At 35.0% G+C, this 21,219-nt stretch overlaps 1 protein-coding gene and 1 long non-coding RNA gene across 3 annotated transcripts in view; one reads left to right on the top strand and one right to left on the bottom strand.

The window, feature by feature from the left end:
- LOC149776932 (sodium/potassium-transporting ATPase subunit beta-2-like) overlaps positions 1 to 2,524 on the bottom strand; it is a 72,319-nt gene extending 69,795 nt beyond the window's left edge. Inside the window, exon 1 of the mRNA XM_089941653.1 lies at positions 2,460 to 2,524. The gene's annotated coding sequence lies outside the window, so the exon portion shown is untranslated. The remainder of the gene's footprint in view (positions 1 to 2,459) is intronic.
- A 2,410-nt stretch (positions 2,525 to 4,934) lies between these two features.
- LOC149776931 (uncharacterized) lies at positions 4,935 to 20,089 on the top strand. Of its 2 annotated transcripts, none has more exons than XR_016416137.1 (3): positions 4,935 to 5,160; positions 14,629 to 14,750; positions 19,038 to 20,089. It is a non-coding gene; the product is annotated as an uncharacterized LOC149776931 (long non-coding RNA). The 2 variants fall into 2 exon arrangements; XR_016416138.1 differs by having other exon boundaries at positions 14,629 to 14,794.
- The last annotated feature ends 1,130 nt before the right edge of the window (positions 20,090 to 21,219 follow it).

Here is a 21,219-nt window from a genome sequence, read left to right as displayed (position 1 = left end):
CTGAGTCACAATCAACATCAATTTGGGAACATCTTCACTGTTTTTTGTTTTTTTTCTTCTTTCTCGGGGGGTGGGGGGTAGGGGGTGCATTGTTTAAATAATCATTTTTTCGACGACTATAAATTCACTGGTAAAGAACCTTTTTGCACCAAACCCAATTTGTCTGTTAATGTTTATTACAAGTCAAGGATGACTATCTTTGTTCAGTTTGCATTAAGGTGTGCACAAATGAGACAATTCAGTGTTCAAATTCTCTCAATTGGGTTCGTGGTTCATGTGCAAACGTGGCCAAAATTGATTTGAAAGCTTGGTCAGCGGAACAATTAAAATTTATGTGTTAATGTTGGGTTTTCGTTGGAACGGCTTAAAATTCGAAGGCAGCACTTTTAAGGTAAGTGAAATAGTTTATGCAATTCCAGTTAATTGTGTCAAAATGCTATAAAAAAATATTTTAAATTGACTTTACTCCAAGATTGCATGTTCATGAAAACTAACGATGATGAAACTAATATTTTTAAGTTACATACTATTACTTATAATAACTTCTAATTTTTAGTAATTTATTGTTAACATGTGACATTATCAAGCGTGTACAATCGTTGTTGATATGATTTTAATTTATAAATTGCGAATCGTCAAAAACGCTACCATTAATTTTAATTTTATTTTTACATGGTACTGATTTTGTTCTTGCCTTTTTTATTAATTCAATTCTGTTCATTTATAGATCTATGTTAATCATTTGTTATGCATTGGCAATGCACCCTTCGAGAATTAATACTTACGTATTAATTTGAATGGACTGTTTCTACTATTATAATTCTTTGCTGAATAAAACCTTTATTGATTTTGTTATTGCCTTAGAATAGGAATGTTTGCCGAATCGAAATTTCGTTAACTATTTTTAAAAAACTTCATTGTATTCAACATTGCTACTAGTAATAACAAAATCGCCCCCTAATTTGAAAGAATCGCCTCACCTTAAGAATTATATAAGGTAATACACTGATACCAGCACTGTTATTCACATGTTTGACTAAGGACATCCAATACATGCGAAGGATGTACAATATATATACCAGAGCCTAACATTTAATCAACCATCAATTTCTCTTCGTAGACACGCTCGTCTGTTCACTGTACTGACCCTAATCCCAATAATCAACTGGAAGTTAACTATACACACATTGTATTTAAATATACGCTTTTAACCTTATAATTACCATATGTATTAGTTGTATTTCTGACAAGTCTATATTCTTTTCCATCCATTAACCTACTCTTAATCTGTACTACACTATAATATATATGTGGTATGAATCTTCCAACAGCGAGTTCTGTAAGAACTATATATATATATATAAACAACTTTTTAAAATTTCTGATGATTGATACAGTTGTTTTTTTTCCGTCACAGATTAATGATTTCCCTCACAGATTAAAGACAGCCCTTGTGCGCAAACAGAAATCAGCACTTAAAAATGCTGCAAAGTCAGACATGAAATTGTTAGAAACGTACAGGAACAGCTTGCCACTCCATAGTGACGTCAAAGTTCTCATGAAACCAAATAGATAATGTGTCAATAGATATTCTAAACATCATACTGCAATGTGCAAGGTAAATAAACCCATCAAAAGTGACAATCTTTGAGCGGGTCTAAGGATTACCATGATTGCCAAGTGCTTTAGATGTGATACTCATTGAAAAGATATAATAAGGACAAACAAAATGCAATGAGTTTATTGGAGTGACTAGAATTGTGACAAGTGACTATGCAAAACTATTGCGTCCCTAGACCAACAGTTAGGTCTCCGCTTTTTTTCTGACAGCGGAATAAAAGCGGAGATCTGTTGGTTTAGTGCGCCCAGTGTGCATTAAAAAAAAAACAGCCATAAAAGAAAGGCTTCCAAGGGAGGTCGCCGTTTCTATGGACTAAGAGCTATCTTGCGACCAATAACATTGCTAACTTGCTATCTCAGATGCCCCAGGCATAGATTCAATGTCGACATACGTGTACACACAGCTCTGACGACTTCATGTATAAATGTATAAATAGGAAAATCGGGAGTGAAAACAAATGTTACTATTTTATCTATCCATAGGAAAATGTCACAAATTTGGTGCACTTGCACTCTGCGTGACTCTCACGTTTGTCTCCATTAAAGACACGTGTCGCTAGGGACTGATATTGCCCGTCATCTCTGGAACTCACTGGCTCATTATAAAGAAAATTCAGACTATCCGTTAGTGAATAGAGGGGTGGGGGAGGATCCAACCTGTAACTATATGAGAAGATGGAGCCTCCCTCCCCACCCCTCAAACCACTGACTGATACTCTGAATTTTCTTCGTAACGAGCCTCTGTAACTCAAAAGGTCTATATTTGCTTCTATATCGAACCGTGACGGTTATCTATACCCTCAGTTAATGGCGCATACAAGATAAAAGTTCATACTAACCCCAACTTCTAGCAGTTCTTCCAAGGATTGTGCTTTCCTCTGGGTCGAAAAGAAACGTTGAAAAATCTTCACTGGACAACAAATTTTTACAAAAGTCATGTTACTGAAATAAAATTAGTCAATTCTTATCAATTTTTATGTGCTGAACACGAATATGACAGTCAAATTGCAAAATTGGCTCTAGTTTTTTTGTAATCTGCAAGAAATTAATGTTTACATAACGAAATGCATTCCAATAGTAAAAGGTCAACTGTAATAGCCTACCTATAAAAAATCAAGTCATTGACTACATCTTAGATTTCTTCGCCTGTCTCTTGTACAGCTGTTCGGGAGCATCTCTGAGGAGTGTCCAGCAGTAGTCAGCCAGCATTGTAGTGGACCATTTTCCCTGGTATCTTTGTTCCATTGTTGCGATATCTTGATGAAAACGTTCGCCGTGTTCATCACTAACAATACCACAGTTGCTAGGAAAGAAATCCAAATGGGAATGAAGGAAGTGAATCTTTAGAGACATATTGCAGCCAAGTTTCTTATACTTCATCAACGTGTCTTCTACTAGTTCCTTATAGTTTTCTGCCCTAACATTTCCGAGGAAGTTTGTAGAAACTAGGCGAAAAGCATTCCATGCTTGTTTCGCGTCACCTTCCAGCAAGTTGTTGAACCGGTCATCTTTGAAAAGCTCTCGAATCTGAGGACCCACAAAAACTCCCTCTTTAATCTTTGCTTCGCTGAGTCGAGGAAATTTTTCATGCAGGTATCGGAATGCTGGCAAAGTCCGGTCAATGGCTTTCACGAAGTTCTTCATCAAACCTAGTTTGATGTGAAGGGGTGGTAGCAAGATTTTCTGAGCCTCAACCAGAGCTGGGTGTTGGATATTCTTCTCTCCAATGGCTACATTCTGCCTGTGAGTCCATTCCTTCCTCATGTAGTGCATTTCCCTTGCTCGGCTATCCCACTCGCATAAGAAACACATGTATTTTGTATATCCTTGCTGCAGTCCCATTAAAAGGGCAACTACCTTCAAATCACCACAGAGGTGCCAGCTGTACTTGTTATACTCAATGGAATTCAGTAGCTGCCTTAAGTTATCGTATGTCTCTTTCATGTGGACAGCATACGCTACTGGAATAGATGGAAGAATGTTTCCATTGTGCAAAAGCACAGCCTTGAGACTCAGTTTCGAAGAGTCCACAAATAGTCTCCATTCTTGTGGGTCATGAGTGATTTTTAAAGCATTCATGAGGCCCTCAATATCGGAACAGAATATCAGATTACTTTCCTTTCTGAAGAAAGGCTCCAATTGCTGGTGGCGCTTTCGATATGCAGTAATTGTGACATCTTCTTCTAGAAGATTCCATTGTTGGAGTCTTGATCCTAGCAATTCTGCCTTGTTCTTTGTTAAGTCCAAATCACGAATCAGGTCATTTAGTTCTTCCTGTGTTATTCTGTGTGGGGTTGATGATGCACCACAGTGAAAATCTGGATCACTGCATGCTGATGGACCAGGAGAAGAACAGGTCGACTCACCTTTGTCTTCGTCGGATGAATCAAGAGAATATTCTGCTGGAGGTTCTGGAATAGGAAGTCCCTCACCATGTGGAACTGGTCTCAATGCAGACGGAATGTTTGGGTAGACTATTCTCGACTTCTTTCGCTTCGTTATTCCGCCGGAAAGAGGAGGAACCAAGCAGAAGTAACAGTCATTTAGGTGGTTGCTTGGCTCTCTCCACACCATTGGGACTGCAAACGGCATTGATGACCTTTTGCAATTCAACCACTGTGAAAGCTGTGTTGTACATGTAGCACAGCATATATGCGGAGCCCAAGGCTTGTCTTGGTCACCAACCTTGCATCCGAAGTAAAGATGATATGCCTTCTTCACTTGAGAATTGATACTTTTCTTCTGGTTGGCAAATGTCACTTCCCCACAAATATAGCAAAAATTGTCCGCGGTATTAACACACTTTCGAGGCATTACTGTTCTTTATTGTACGTAAATGGATAAAAAAATAAGTTTTATGTAACAGTAGCTTGAACTGTCTCGCACAACGTCTAAAATATTTTAAATGCTGAACCTATCTGATTGGGCTTTATGTAGTACACTGCTTACGTCAGCTTCAGCAGCCGCCTGGCATTAGTATAATAGGCCTACACATGTATAGTACACTGCTGACGTCAACTTACTTCAGCAGCCGCATGGCATTAGTATTGCATTGCATCAGAAAATGATGCAATCAACTGTGGATGATGTGAGCATGATGGTATTATGCAATGTTACATCATTATTCCGGATGTTGCTGCAGTCCTACTGGAGAAATTTACACAGTGAAACATAGAAAATGAGGTATATGAATATCTTCAAAACGAGAGCCAATACAAATTTTTCACGGTTATATTCGTATTCGGCACACCAAAATACTACAGATTAGGGCCTTTTCAAGTCAGTAATGATTTCACTGTTGACCAGTGTCTTCAAACCGACTCCTCAACGTGGGTTTTTTATACCATGGAACCGCTGGGTCGACAGCCGTGCTTCCAACAGTAGATGCCATTTCACTGTACTAAAGAACTTGATGCGTATAACCTGTATATCATGAAATGCGATATTCGATTCGCCTGTTACCGGTACAACCGCTCATCGGGTGACTCCACAGTATTGTGTCTACCCCGACTTCCACTGTTTGGCGTAGCTTCCGGTTAGGTAAGGTCGCTATATATGTATCTATAATCGAATAGTGGAGAACTCGCCTTGGGAGAACTCGTCCCAGGTGTCAGGAAAAGTCGCCCTATGGTGGTTGGAGACAGGGACGTCATTGGGGGAGGGGGGCATGCCACCGAATTTGCATGTGCTGTAAAATTGCTGTAGCCTATATACAAAACTTAAATACCCCGTCAAGTTTTGCACCCCGCTGAAAAATTGAAATGACATCCCTGCTATTACTATCTCTCTAATCTGTTATTCAGCCTGAGCCAGCGCGTTTATATTTGCATGAATAAAGTTTTGCCCCCCCCCCCCCCGCCGAAAAAAGTTGAAATGACGTACCTGGTTGGAGATTTTCGATTGCAAGTGTTGATGCGTGCCCTGTATATGTCGGACCATTATTACCGGTCATCTCAGAATTGCAGTTTGCTGTTGTTGATGCTATTTAGTACTGTCACCATAATCATCTTTGGTTTCCAAGATGGTACAAAATTCATGGCAGCCCCATTTATTACATCCTCTATCACACTATTTAATAGTTTCCTAATTTCCCGAATAAATTTTATCTCCATCCATCAAAAACAGATCCTTCATTGTAACTATTTATTTTAACTATTTATTTTAAATGGACCCAATATTTACAATGGAATTTAAACTTTGATCTTATTTTAGTAATAACTTAATTATATCACCGAATACCTTTTAATAGAAACAAAACTAGGTTAGAATAATTGAAATACGTGTGAATTATCTGAAGGCTTCACTCCATCTGTTTGTCCACTAACTTCACTGACGTGCATAATCCCCCTCCCTCCATCATCTGTGTCGAATTCTTAGTGAGGTGTAAAAACCGGAGAAAGTCCTAATTAACTTTTATTAAGAATTAATTAAAATAAAGTATTAACATGCTTACGGTTTGAAATGCGCTGTTGTCACCAGAACATTCTGTTCAAAATAATACTAATTCTGGAAATACTACACATGTGTTTTCATGACTCACGATATGTCAGCCTGTTCTGCGCATGTCTTTGAAAAAATGTAATGGTTATGCATCGGGCTATGAAAATGGAATAAATTACTTTAGACTCATTCCGTCAGCATTTTAAACGAGGAAGCATGTCAGGTTTGTAGCTATTTTTAGAAATTTCAATCTAACAATGACACTAAGTGGCAAGATATACTAAGCAAACTTAAACAGTTTTACAACAACCTCAACAAAAAAAATCAAAAAAAAAATGGACAAGTTCAGAATTTTATTAATTTAATAAGTTATTAAGTTGAAGAGGAACAACAATGAATAGTATGTAGTGTGTTAAAAAGGATTATGACAATAACAAAAAAAATCACTGCAAAATTTTAACCAGAATATACACCCGGCAATTTCTTGACAATCTCGCTCGAGCAGCAAGTTGACAAGTTAAATAGCAGACCATAAAGTAGGTGTGGGACAAAGTCTTGCAAAATTAGAAACTTGGAATAAGATGCAGGATTGATTTTAATAAAACATTTCTATCCTTTAGATACTTTATTTATCGGGATGATTCTAAAATATAAATATTAAATAGGTTTTTCTGGGTTGAAGAAGGTCATTGGGTGGGTCTTCATGTTGACAGTTAGACATTACATTTACATATGCATTTAGAATAGAAATGTGGGATATTGTTTTAGATTTTATGAATATTACCTAAATTAAAGGACAATCGTTCTTTCTTGATACAATTTGGATTTTGGACCAATTGCAACACGTGATCCAATGTTTACAGAAATGACGTATCTTTGCGCAGAAAAGTGGCGTGTTTATATATATATATATATATATATATATATATATATATATATATATATATATATATATATATATATATATATATATATAACACAATGGGGCGACTTGTTCAGATAGGTTGATGCGACTTCTCCATGGTGCGAGCTCTCCACTGAGTGATTTCTCCCGAGGCGATTTCTCCATGGTGCAAATTCTCCATGTACCTCTAAGATCTAGGGTAGCGTTTGGTAAATTAAAATTACTGTACCAAATCATGAACAACAAACCGTGCAAACATTACCGGTACAAATAGTGAGATGGCAAGATGTTCATTTAACCAAAAGGTACACGAAATCAGATTTTAGTACTGATAATACTACCTTCGTCGACAGGATATGAATTGGAGCAGCCGGGTGTGATTATCAATCTTGTATTCTTCTCATCTCTTTGCTTACCTTTGCTTACCTTCCTAATAATTATAATGTATCTTTCTATGCGTTTTCAGCACTTAATTACATTCCTCTCTAGGCACAGTTACTGTGTATCTACCTATATGCGTTTATGGTTTGGATACATAGAGTACTAGTCTACCACATAATTAAACACCAGAATTTCAGTTTACCGTTACACCTAGAGGTTAGAGGTTCGTATAGGTTCCCTGGAGGATAGGACTGTGTCTCTAAGTGCTATTACATAATACCTGTACAGAACAAACGTGTATTGTTAGAAATTTCATTCCAACTCAAGAGTAATCTATATTCTCAATAATTAATAAATTTGATTCAGCCAAACGTTTATAAAATGCGAAACATATATACCGATATCTTATTTATAAAAATTGATTATTTTTTAACAAATATATTCTTGGCGATAGTCCACACTTAGTAGTAATTGCAAACTTTTTATTTTACATACTCAATTTTTTTATATACTTCCCACCTTTTTAAAATCATCAAAAACATCTAGCGATATCTTATTATATAAAAATCGCTTAAGTTTTTCTGAAATCTGTGAATTATTGATATTTAATAACTAACGTCGGAATAGATATACGGTTGAAAATGCAAACTTTTATTTTCTATTTTTACACAACTTTATTGTCACAAACCGATTTGGAACTATGAGAAACCTATGAATCGATATTTTATTTGTCAAAATCTGTCAATATTTACGATATGTGTGACTTATTTAGCTGTATCAAAACACATACATACATACATACATACATACATACATACATACATACATATATAAAGGGTTAGAGTTAGGGTTAAGATGAAAATGCAAGCATTTTTGTTTTCCAGTTTAAAATCTTTTTGTACTGACCGATTTAGAAGTACGAGAAACCTATAATTCGATATATCATGTGTATAAATGTGTAAAGATTAATAATGTAACGTTTTTGGCTATTATTAACACGTCCTCATATACAAACACTTTGCGTCTGTTTTAATCTGTGATATTACCATACAAATATGAGGCATGGGTGCAAGGATTCAAGAGGATACCAAATAGCAATGCTAGAAAATCGCTCAAATCGGAATAGAGAGAGGATGAGAATAGAAACTTCTTTTCTTTACGCAATTGTCACAAACAGAAATATGGCAGTGCTTTCATTCACGTCCGCGTAAAGACTGATACATGACAATGACAGATTCGTCAATGCAATCCAGTACATTAATTGGCGCTCTCTTGGTACACAGAAACCACGACCGGCACAATGGCATTATGGAGTCAGAATTTTGAGCCAGTTCTATTATGAAGCTTACTCAGAGTTCTCCTTGCGCCAGCTGACCGAGGCGGCTAAATACATTGCTAAACTTCATGGTTAATGCCTTTCCTGGGGAAACTAACGAAGAAAGCAAAACAGCCCAGCTATGCAGGGAAGCAGAGGACAGACGGGGAACGTTTGCCTAAAAACAAAAAGCCCTTCTTAGGGCTACTAAAATTGCCTGTAAATATCTAATAGGGATCCATTTTGGCTTGGTATCCCTCCTAGATCAACTAATCTTACATCTGAATTGATCTGTTTTGGTACCGCCGTTTACATTCTCATACACTCTTTTACCATGCGTTACTCAACTGCTATAAGTCGTTTAGACTTGACCGATTGGTTTTTAATTTCAATAAGTATGTACACTATGTACACTAAATTCAAACTTGTTCGGAAAATTTATTCAAAATTTATAACTCTTATGATTTGATTAATTACAGAGGTGGCTAACACATTATTGGTATATTTTGTCCGTTAGTAAAACTGGACATGATTTGGAATAAGTACGTGCTGGCGTTTTGGGGAGTACATGACATCCATGGCTGGCTTTCCGAGTACCTTTCTTCCTTTACCACGCTCGGACAACGTACACGTGGCAGTATGTGGAACGATTTCCACCTGCCACAAGACCAGGTGTCCTAATGTGACGTCATTGCTACCGACCAATCGTAGCGGGCGTCACATACTGCTTGGATTGACACCTGGGGCATTTCAATCCAACTAAGAAACATGAGTGTGTGGTGTGACTATTCCCACTCATGTTTATGAGCCTTTCAGTCAGGTTGTTAAGGACTAGTTAGTCCTACACCTGAGTGGCTAAATTAAAAAGTACTCTGTGAGTACATAAAAGCCTGGGGGATGAGGCTCCTTTTCCCTCCCCCAGGTGTAATTAAAAATCACGCAGTGCGTGAATAAACAAGTGGTACATGTTCAAAAAAAACGAAAACCACTATAATCCAACTAACCAACCAATATATATATAACCCTCTAACAGACCAGTAGACGCACCACAGCAATCTGTTGGCACCCATTAGATTTTTAAAAAAAAAACAACTACAAATCCAGACTGTAAAAATTTTAATATAAAATACTAGATATTAAGACAAAACACACAGGTCTTTTCTTCGTATCAAATACTGTATTCCAACATCTTATTATTATATAAAAAAAATGCCAAGAACCTCCTCACCCACTTTAATACAAAACACATGTCACTAACCATCGCAAATTTCTCTTGAAAAAAACTAACATAATTCAAAAACACATGTCCAGAGGTAATAATTAATCTAGAGGGGGGAGTATTGCTAACAAGTTCGACCATTAGGGAAATTCAACCATCTTCTCTTCACTTACCAGTAGATTTAGCTAAACATCAATGTTTTATCATTTTGACAACATTTATCACACAAAAACGTATTTTTGAAATTTTTCTGTGAAAGTTAAACTTTGCCATTTTGCTATGAAAGTTGGACAGTTTTAATTCTCCGTTACAACGTGATATTGTCAGAAACATTACGCATAGTTTTTCAAAGATTAAATAGTACAAGAAATTAGTATTGATAGTAGAAAGACAAAAGCCGCTATGGATTTAAGCGGAACATGCTAAACTATTTACCAATTTAAGTAAATAATGATGTCGCATACAGCTTTAGAAAAACCTATAATGTGATATTTGAGTTGCCCAGCTTTTTAAAGTATTAGGATATTTCAGTCTTATTTAGACTAATAAAAACAGCTTACGTCTGAGTGCGTACGGATATAAAAACAGTTACGGACTAGAAATCATCTAAAAAATTTCTAAGTTAGTTGTCATACAAGTTACATTAGAGATTATTTCATTATATTAGTGGACGATAATTTATTTCACAGAAGTGTATGCTGTTGTGCCTTAGAGTTTAAGGGTTAAAAGAAAATACTTGCTATATAAGATACGATGATAGTTCAGGCAAACTGTGCAAGTTATATTGAGAGTAGTATTCTTATGACGCACGAGAGCCAAATCAGCGTGGACGAATCGAACTGCAAGTTTTGGATACAAGTAGATATTTCTTACCCGCTGAAACATTTATTGAGGTAGAAGGTGAAATTTTAAAAACAGGTGATACTTTGAACACTCTCTGTGGTCATCGTCAAACATGATAATATTGATTTACCACCTGACATTCATGGGACGTGATCAAAATATTGATTCTGGTATTTAAATATCACAACTAGATTTTACAACGCTGTATCCGATCAATTACCAAAACAAACAAACCGTGTTGAAACCGGTATCATTAATTTTGATGGAAGTTCTGGAAAAGGTTTGACATTATAATATATTCTGTGCTGTTTGAGTTTGACATTATAATATATTCTGTGCTGTTTGAGTTTGACATTATGATATATTCTGTGCTGTTTGAGTTTGACATTATGATATATTCTGTGCTGTTTGAGTTTGACATTATGATATATTCTGTGCTGTTTGAGTTTGACATTATAACATATTCTGTGCTGTTTGAGTTTGACATTATGATATATTCTGTGCTGTTTGAGTTTGACATTATGATATATTCTGTGCTGTTTGAGTTTGACATTATAACATATTCTGTGCTGTTTGAGTTTGACATTATAACATATTCTATTATAATGTCAAACTCAAATTATATTATAATGTCAAACTCAAATTATATTATAATGTCAAACAGCACAGAACACATGATAATCAGGTACCTAAATATCTTGATTGATTATATATCTGATGCATATCTATATGACTTCCTAATGTATGTATGTATGTATATATGTATGTATGTATGTATGTATGTATGTATGTATGTGTGTGTGTGTGTGTGTGTGTATGAATGTATGTATATATGTATGCATGTGTGTGTGTGTATGTATGTATTATTTGATGTATGTATGTATGCATATATGTATGTATGTATGTGCATGTATGTATGTATGTATGTATGTATGCATGCATAAGTATCATTGAATTAAAACACGGTATTCATTCTTTGATTTATATGTATGTATGTATGTATGTATGTATGTATGTATGCATCAGTATCATTGAATTAAAACACGGTATTCATTCTTTGATTTATATGTATGTACGTATGTATGTATGTATGCATGCATGTATGTATTATTTGATACGAATAAGTTAACGAACAATCAATAGTAAATCGCGTTTTCTATTTCATGATTAAATAATTTTCTGGTTTCTAAAATTAAAATTCGTGATGTTACGGACAAGACATTTATGATTAGTATCTCAAGGACTTGAATGATGATGACGAGTAAATATAACCTGAGGGAAGTAATTAGTCGAAAAGTTCTTATTATTGTTTTTTTTTTTTTTTTTTTAAGTTTCCTTGGTACATCCAAATCAATATACACCAATAGCGCTTTGAGACAATCACCCATCACAAAATGTGAAATATGCCAGATAATGGTGACAAAAGTTATCATTTCATGCGAAGTTGCTGACATAGAGTTCACTAGTATGCATACCCAAACAATAGAGGCAGACGCGATCATTTTGTATGTTTCTGTATTTTAGGCTATGTACGTTTGTAATTCATTTACAACTTGCAGTAGAAACACAATTTTATGTCTTCCAACAAAGTTCAGAAAACATTGTTATCCTGATTCATGAATAAGGTTTTGTAAAACAAAATATTCACCAACAGATTATTTTTTGTGACTTCGCACTTCGCACGCTATTTGAAAACGCAAAAATGGAAAAAAGAAAACAAGAAATTACAAGGGAGATAATAACTGAGTTTAGTGCAAGGTCGTTACAGTGTTAAATTTAACTTGTTCTGCATGCCGGATAGTGATTTGTCTGTCACGTGTTGTACATACTTGTATATGATATTATTACACAATCTGTATTAGTCTTTGTACAAGAATATATGCCTGGAATAGTTTTTACCGGGAAAAAGGTGTATCTATTATTAATTTCATTCAAAGAGCGCGAAAAGATATAACTAAGGCGGAATACGAATATAAATGAGATTTATGTTGTACATTTTCTTTTGTGCATATGTTATGGCGATCGATTATTTCAACAGCCCTCCGAAAAATTTAAAGGCTTTTATGGGTTTCTGTATCCCCCTTAGTGTAGGTGTTTGTTTTACTGTAAAGAGTCAAAAAGAATTTGGAAGAAAAAAATTAAGTTTTATTTTTGTTTAGGGGTTGTTTTTTGCTATTAGCATTTTATTATTTTATGGTGGGTCGCACTCACAAGATCTCTGGAGCTGGTCCCCTTGATTTCCTTCCCAGGATATTTTTATGACATATACTTGCCTTTTCACGCACTAGGTTTCTTGACTGGTTTCCTTATCTTGGCCCCTAAATCTCAGTGATCGTGGCCAAGAATTAATCTAATGTACCGTGTGTGTTATTTGTGCATGCTTTATTGTTTTAACCATGCTATATTGTGTTTGTCCTGCGGCTACCTACCGGATGTAGTAACTACCTAATGAGAAGGATATAACTAGTTTACCGAAAGCGTCACCGTGAATCATCGTTTCGGAAGATTTAAATATCATCACACTGATATTTAAAATCACTGTCATTGTTTACTTGTGTTTCTTCCTGTTGTGTGATGGTGATAAGTATGCTGCTGCTGCTACTGATGATGATGATGATGACCGCGTCGAATAATATTGATTTCTTCTTCTTCTTCTTCTTAGTATTATTTATTTATTTATTTATTATTTATTTATTTATTTATTTATTTATTTCAACACCAGTGAGACCTAATTCTGTAAAGTTTACGTCGTAAAGGTTTTTGTTTCCCCAAACAGAAACAAATAAAATTAAATATTCAGATAAAAAAGAGCTGAAAGAAATTATTCAAATCCTAGTTTGACAGAGCATTTCCTTCTTTTCAAGCTGTCATTTAAAATATGGACTTTCGCTCGACCTGCTTCCTTATTATTGTAATTTTGTGTGGAGATTGATAAAATATAATTTTAAGTATTGATATTTTTGTATACTTATTCTTGAAAATAAGATCTACGACATCGAAACAAAGAATTAGTGTGCAAGTAAAATGTTAAAATTGCTAACAAGCAGATATTCCTACAGAGGTACGCAGGAAAACTATGACAATATTGTTTCTACGACAGCATGTATATACGTGTGTGTTTATGTAGGTACTACGGTTATTCCTAATTAGGAATATTGTAAAATTTGAATATATTATTGAAATATACCAGGTAGAGAAGGATGGAAAGCACCCCACCTTGGCGAAAACCTTGCCTGATAAGTATAGGCTCAGATTTAGTGTCATTTATAGTTCCAGTGTCAGAGATATTATACTATGCTTCCTTAATTACACTGAAGACTTTGTCAGTAATTCCCAATAGGGCAAGTTTAATGAAAAGCCCCTTGTGCCAGACTGTGTCAGCTGTCATCCTTATGTCCGGCATATACTTTTGATTCTAATTTTAGGTTAGAGAATTAACACGTGGAAATTGTTTCAGTGGAGAAAATGTTAGGAAAGAATCAAAAGAAACGTGTTTACATGAAAGGACTGTAACTAAAGGTGAGCATGTTTACACCAAAACTTCCTTTCATACTCGTTACTTAAAAGAAACCAATGACAGCATTAATTGATGTACCGATATCAAAGAGGAAAATAATATTAATAAATATCGCAGCCTTTAATGTACCATACAATTAAAATGAAATTAAAAAATTTACTCGAAGATTTTAAAATATAATAGTTACAAGGAGGTAAATATTACAATTAATTTAGGAGACGATTAACCGATTAAAGGAATTTGTGTTGTTTCTATTGTATCAACATTCGTTACCACTGAAAAGTAACGAGTCTTCTTAAATTGAATCTTTCACTTTGACATTACATTCATTACACTAAAACAGCAACAACTTGTATCTTTTCGTATACATTTCTTGTATTGTATCGCAGGCAAAGTTCGTGAGGCCAGACTAAGGTGGTATGGTCATGTGGAAAGGATCAGAAGAATCGTGCAGACAGAAGTGTATGGACAATGAAGCAGTGGACGGCAAAAGAAAAGATGGATGGATGTGGTAGGCTACAACAGGATGTGAAGAAACTCAGACTCACTTAAAAAGTACTGGCGATAGAGCTGAATGGAGGAGAACCCATGTGGAAAATATTTACTTTGTTTATTTGTCTCTCTCTCATATCTAAGATAATGTGTTAAGGTAAACAGTTTGACGCAATAAAGCAGCTTCCACGCGAAATCGTCAGATGAATCCAAAACAATTAAATATTATTCCAAGCAATACTTATGAGTTTACAGTAGATGTGTTACAGGTTAGGGAGTCAGATGTATTTCAAAAAGAATTAACGTGCCCAAGGGAATATATCCAACCATCAAGGTAGGTACGGAGGATGGCAGAAAGATTGAGGTATGGCCAATCTGCGTCACATTCGAAATTCTAAATGACATTATATGTTTAACTATTGAAAAATTACTTACTTATTCGTTCCTTATGCATAATAAGTTTTGCATACTATCGATAACCGTGCATTGCTTAATTTTTTTAATTTTTGGGGGGTGGGGGTGGGTGGGTGCACCAGACAGATGCCTTCCCCCCCCCACACTTAACCCCCCCAAAAAGTGTTTTCATGTATTCTTGTATCCCCCAAGATGTGTGCGCTTGTTTAAATTTTAAAAAAAAAATTGATAAAATTTTTAGTTTATAACTAAATTTTGACGGGGTATTTATTGTTTCCTAGTGTTTTCTAAAGGGTAGTAGTCTGAAACATGGGTCTCATCCCCATTTTCAGATTTCCTATCCTTGATATTTAGTGATCTTTGCCTAGGATCTCCTATGTCCCGTGTATGCTATGTGTATCAATGCTATAGTGTGTGTATGCTATATAGTCTGTATGTAGGGACAGCAAAACTATTTGTCAAATTTTTCCCAGTAGTCTTAATATATATTTTTATATGGAGTTTTCAAATTCATTTGTTTGTCCTGGAATAAATTTAGTTATTTTTTAAATTGTTTGCAATTTAGAATTTCGGCGAGATGAACGATCTACTACAATTTGAATTAAAATTAAACCTAGTGTTTTATCTGAGTGGCTATAGTGTGGCGTTTCTCGCATTAAGGTCTATTTCCAAAATGAGACAGGCTGTATTCCAGTCGGGGTCCGTAGTTTCTTTATTTATTTGTGTTTCTCCTGATTCAAGTTAGGCCTCCTCTCCATTATTTAATTTATAATCTAAAAGAAGTTCCAAAATATTTTATAGACTTGTTAGTTGGTTAATAGAGGGTAACTTATTAGTCCCCGTGTGTTTTTTTGCATTGTATTATTTACTTCATGTGGGTTTTACTGAAACTCTTTCGCAGGCCTGTCCACTTCGCATAGCGCCTTATGACATAGCCCTGCGACGTCTATGCATCGTACTTTATCCACATGAAGGTCTCCTGTTTCCCTCCTAATAGTAAAAAAAATCTATTTTGTATTTTGTTAGTCCTATGCTGTTGAGTTACTCTTTATATTTTAAGAGTGTTGGTGAGAGAGAGAGAGAGAGAGAGAGAGAGAGAGAGAGAGAGGAATACTAAGTTCTTATAATTTTTCAGCAGTTTAGTTATTTTGAAGGGGAGTCGGAGCCGTATGTCTGAGCTGAGGGATGAGGTGAGGGCTCCAGCCCGCGCTCTGGCGGTGGCACACCCCTAATGGGTAGCAAACCGAAGCCTCTCTTCACAAACCCCCTCGTTCCCGTTCAACACCCCCACTCGTAACACTTTACATTTAATGTTGTAATTTAATTGAATTATAAATTATAAGGAATTGACATATTTTTAGTTTGTGTATTGGTTTGCAAAATCCGGAGGTAATTGTGATTTAATAGTTTACGATCATATTGTTACAAAACCCAAAACATTGCTTGAAGTAGAAGCATCCGGTCAATCTTGAAAACTTAATGTCATTTGCTAAAAGAATTCTAGAATGTTTTAAAATAAAGTTCGTTAACATTGAAAACGCAATTCCGAGGCAATTTATTTATATAAGTATTAAAACTTAAGATTTTAAGTTATTTTTTTAAAATCCAATAATAGAATGTTTGGCTGTGGATTTGTACATTATAAAATTTTATTTAATATTTTTTAACCGTGAGGAGAGAGATGAAACTGAGGCTCCAGACCGTGCTTGACGGAACGCACCCTTAGATGGGCAGTAAACCGAAGCCCCCTTCCCATCTCCCCCCGCCCCGTATAGTATGAGTCCTTCAACTACTTTATTATTCTTATTACCTGACCACATGATAGCATAGTTTTAATAATGTAGTCTATTATTTTTAAAATTACCTTATTTTCATATTTTACATCTAAATATATGATATTGTTTCTATGATATTTGTATTTTTTGCATATTTCCATGGTTATGATTAAAAAAAAAATATTTTTAGTTTCATCACATTGGGCTATCGCTTGTAGTTTGGTAAAGTTTGCTATTTTGCATAGCGGACATTTAGGTATTGTTCTACTCATGCGACGACAAACAGCTTCTTCTCCCGTGAGCCAGGCGTTGTGTAAATATTTAAAAATTAGACTGTTTTTATTGTAACGACCATACTTTTGCCCAATTTGCTCAAGTCTGAGTCCAGTTTATCCCCCAGTTATTCTTTTCTACTCTATATTTTAATTTTTTAGTTATGTCTTCTCTTATCCATTGGTAAGTGATCTTTGTGTCTAGATGCCATAGTTCTATTTTATCCCTATACTTTAATAATATTTCTGTTATATATCTAAATCGTCTTGGAACTTCGTTTTTTTTTTTTTTGTAAGGTCGTTATTCATATATATCTCCGGTCTGTTTCTTATTGTGAAACCAAACCAGTATATATGTAATGCCTCCCAAGCTGTTTTGGGTTCAGGTTGTACTTTTAAAAAGATCTATTAATTATATTTGAAACCTCTAATAATAGAGGCCTGGGGATCCCCAGTTTCCAGCCTCCTCTCTATTGTTTGCTCTATATAATGTTTCTCAAATAATGTAGTGCATTTTATAACTCATTATGTAGTCTATTATCTCGTTATCGATTTTATTCAGATTTTTATTTTTCGTGTCAATTGATTTATTGGTCTAGTTTATATTTGAGTAAAGATATGTTTTTGCTACTTGTGTACGTTCCATGATGCATAGTAGCGTTAGAGCCCAGATATGTGCATTGTCTTTAATCCTTTTTACTAAGTGTTTATAGTTCTCTAGTTCATTATTTTTGCCAAAGAAAACTCCTAGAGCTTTCATTTTATCTCTCAGGAGGTGTGGAGGTAGGCCTGGGTGGTTTCCGCGGCAGTTACTTTTTTTAGTATTTCGGTTTTGTCATGATTTATTTTGGAACCAGATGCTTTACCGAAATTTTAAAATTCTTCCTGTAAATAAACGTAAGATTTATCATCTTTTATAAAGTTGGTGCGATCATCAGAATGTTGGAGCATTTTCAATTCTTCTTTGAGATTAGGTATTTGAATACCTTGTATTTACGTGTTATTTCGGATACTGTGGCTTAGAATTTCAATTGCTATTACGTAGACTAGCATTGACAGTGGGCATCCTTGCCTCACTGATCTTTGTATATCAAATTCTTTCGTGCATTTCCCATTTATCTGTACACGTGAGATTATTCCCGTGTAGAGGATTTCAGTCCACTTACGGAAATTTGTTCCGTAGCTAAATTTTTCAAGTACTTTTTGTATGTAGCTGTGTTCTAATCGGTCAAAACCTTTTTCTTGATCGAAAAGTACCATGGCACCTTTTGATCCTGTTTCGTTTATATAATCAATTATTGTTTTTATATTTAAAATGTTACTTTTGTTACATATATCTGATTTAATTCATATTTATTTTAATTTAATTGTTTGTCAGTTTTAAATTTATTATTCTATTATATGCTATTATAATGTAAATTTATTCACTGGAGATGATATTTTTCCAGAATATTAGTTGACCTGAATCATTATTTCGTAAACGCCAAGTGTTAATCTAAATCTTGACCTTGTTTCAGAATTTGTAGCAACTTTCATAAACAAGTTCTATTTTATTTTAAAATGATTGGTTTCGTCAGGATCATTTTTGGTGTACGTGACATAAACACGATCACGTGACCCCCTTTCGATTTCGCGATTCCGGTTTTTCCATTACTACGCATTTGTTAGTTTTAATAGAGATGCTTTGAGAGAGATTTCTCAGTTTTGGGCTTTTTACACTGATGTCAAGTTATTTAGTTGTAGCCATATTTTGAGTTATAACTTTCTTTAGATCATTTAGATTTCAAAAGGATTAATTCTTTTTTCCTTGGAAATATTTTGAGAGCCCTGAGAATCTACTTCCAGTCGAGACAAATACGTCTACAGACATTGCAACAGAGTCCCCACAGTGTCCTGTTAGGAGTCATTTGGAGTCCAGCACAAAGTCTCTCAATAACATGGAGCCCGTGCCACGATCTGATGATTGTACCACCCAGCGTGACCCAGTCCAGCCAACCCCCAGCAAGCCAGCTGTACCCAATGGGCCCAACAGTCTAAACACTCCAGTGCGGACGTTAAGTGGGAGAGTCGTCCGAAAACCAGCCAGATTCAGTGATTTTGTCTAAGAAAGTGACTTTTATAAATGTGCCAACGCGTTGTTTAGTATTCCATTTCTGAATTATTTCAATAGAATTGGACTTTTAGGTTTTTCTATAGTATTAGAATCAGGACTATCCTGTGCAAGTTTACAGTAACCTATTATATAAATCAATTCCGTTAAATTCTTTCAGTGGACAGTTCAGATACAAAGACAGTAAATTCATTGCTTACTTTTTTAATGTTTTCATATTGGCGGAATTGATTCATTGTTTTTCCTATCTACTCATAAGCAAAATCTTATGTTCAGATAATCTTAAAAGAGGGGAGATGTGACATATCGTAGTTTACTTGCTAGTTCTAACTAATAACTGCTCCCCTTAGTAGCTGCAACATTAGATAGGGACTGCTCCTGGAGGCAGGGGGCGCCGCGATTTATCATGGAAGCTTATTGATGTGTACTCAGAACGTGTGTGAATAAATACTGTTTGTGTAACAACTTGAGACTCCCTCATTTTCATGACAAGAACATAATGAATCTGAATCTGACTCAAGAATTTGTTAAAACTATTTTTTTTCCCACACTCATCTTGTAGGGATCACAACCAGTGCAAGGTAGAGAAACGGATGTCTATCCCAGAGAGCAATTGGCTACCATGGCGCCATCGGAACTGAGAACGTCCTTGCTGGTTTCTTTTCTGTTGAATGTTCAGGATATTGCTATCATCTAGATATAAACTGTTCTCAAAATGCGTTATGTGTCCCACAATTTGACAAAGCACTTATGCCATAATTGATTCGAATAAAACTTTCAATTAAAATCGTGACTTTGGTTCTTTCGTTAATATATGTTAAGAACTTGAGAAATATTCAAACGATGTCCTACGACTTGTATAAAGTATGGTAAAGATTAATGCTGAGTCATTGCATATGTGATATAAGGTCTTTATAGCAATTTATATGTGATTGGAAGCAAATGTTGTGAAGATTTTACTTAGTATTGACATCTAATAATGGATTTATAAAAATCAACATAAGCTTACTTATCTGCAGAAAGTTATTTACGTTCAAGATCAAACATCGATTTCGACAAAATCAATTCTAACGCAGCTGGTTTCTGAAAAGAAATGAATACCCTACCGATTTTGGAGAAAGAATACGAATGTATGTTATAAACCCTTTGTAAAATATTATACACTGGAATACGTTCCAAGTTTGTATCTGAGAATGATATCCTTCATGTACTGAAGGCAGAAAGTATAAATAAGAGCCTTTGTAATTTACATTCTTCAGAACAGGTACTTGGCATACGACGATAATGGTAAACATCTTTTGATCCATACCAATTGTTTTTCCAAGCTAAATCAACTGCTCAGAATTGGAAAAGAGCTACAAATATTGTAATATATAAAATACAGGTTTTGTTCCAATGTACTGAATATAATTGGTTTCAGTAGGAACATAGTCGACATGCATACAAGTTACGAATGGCCTGAGCTTTGATAACTTGCTTTATTCATAGCCATAACTTGTCCAATACGTGATTGATTATTCCACATCACAGTTTGCTAAATTACACAAGATTTATGTTGATGGTGAAATTTTTTCCAACAGTGCTTAAAATGTGTGTATTAAAACATTTCTAACTTGTAGAACTGAAAAGGTGAAATCTATTTAGGAGTATGACACTAGGTGATTAACGCTGCATTGAATTTACATAACGAATTTTAAGCCCCCGAATTTATATTTTATCTGATGCTTCAGAATAATCCACGTGAATTTGGTCAGCATGTTAGTAGACTTTCCAATAAACAAAACACGTTTGACAGCTCATTAAAGACAAGTACACCTTACATATTCTTCAGCTGGATCCGAAGGGATGAATCTGAATGGAATATCTTATTTCTATCTCAATAATAGCTAAGTCACAATAATCTTAAAAATATGGGTC

This window comes from Sinohyriopsis cumingii, chromosome 18 (genome assembly GCF_028554795.1).
Source record: "Sinohyriopsis cumingii isolate HCF-2022 chromosome 18, ASM2855479v2, whole genome shotgun sequence".
Taxonomy (NCBI): Eukaryota; Metazoa; Mollusca; class Bivalvia; order Unionida; family Unionidae; genus Sinohyriopsis; species Sinohyriopsis cumingii.
This window is presented reverse-complemented; position numbering and strand designations above follow the sequence as displayed.